Genomic DNA, 780 nt, shown 5'->3' on the forward strand with positions numbered 1-780 from the left:
CGGGCCGCGTCGCCATCTTCCGCCCCCGGACGCCCGCCCCTGCCGCCGCGCGGGGAATGAGCTCAGAGGCTGCTGCAAACAGGAGCTGAGACCCGGAACGGATCGGCCCTGGGCTCGGTGCAGCTGGGACTCGGGACGGGAGCCTTGCAAAGGCGATCAGCACTGGAACCCGGGCAGGGAGCCCTGCAAAGGCGATCAGTCCTGGGCTCCGGGCTGCTGGAACCCGGGAAGGGAGCTTTGCAAAGGCGGTCAGCGCTGGGACCCGGGAAGGCAGCCTTTCAAAGGCGATCGGCCCCGGGCTCTAGGGACCCGAGAATGGGCCCTTTGCAAAGGCGATCGGCCCTGAGCTCGGTGCAGCTGGGACCCGGGAAGGGATCCTTGCAAAGGCGATCGGCCCTGGGCTCTTGGAGCCGGGAATGGGCCCCTTGCAAAGGCGACCGGCCCTGGAGTTCCCTGCAGCTGGAACCTGGGAAAGAGCCTTGCAAACGCGATCGGCCCTTAGCTTTGGGGACCCTGGAAGGGGCGCCTTGCAAAGGAAATCGGCCCTGAGCTTAGAGCAGCTGGGACCGGAGAAGAGGCGCTTTGCTTTCCTGGCCCCGGAGCCTGCGGGGACTTCAGTGACACCGCGGGGAACTGCAGTCACCTTCAGGGGCCGCTGTCACCCGCAGAGCCGGGGCCCCGGGGCGGAACGAGCGGCTCGGAACCGGTGCGGGTGCGCAGGCCTAATCCACCGCATCCTGACCTCCGGGGAAAGCCGCAGCGCGCCGCCCCCCCCCCCCC

The sequence above is a fragment of the Nannospalax galili genome, unplaced genomic scaffold, assembly GCF_000622305.1.
Source record: "Nannospalax galili isolate Female #2095 unplaced genomic scaffold, S.galili_v1.0 scaffold923, whole genome shotgun sequence".
Lineage (NCBI taxonomy): Eukaryota > Metazoa > Chordata > Mammalia > Rodentia > Spalacidae > Nannospalax > Nannospalax galili.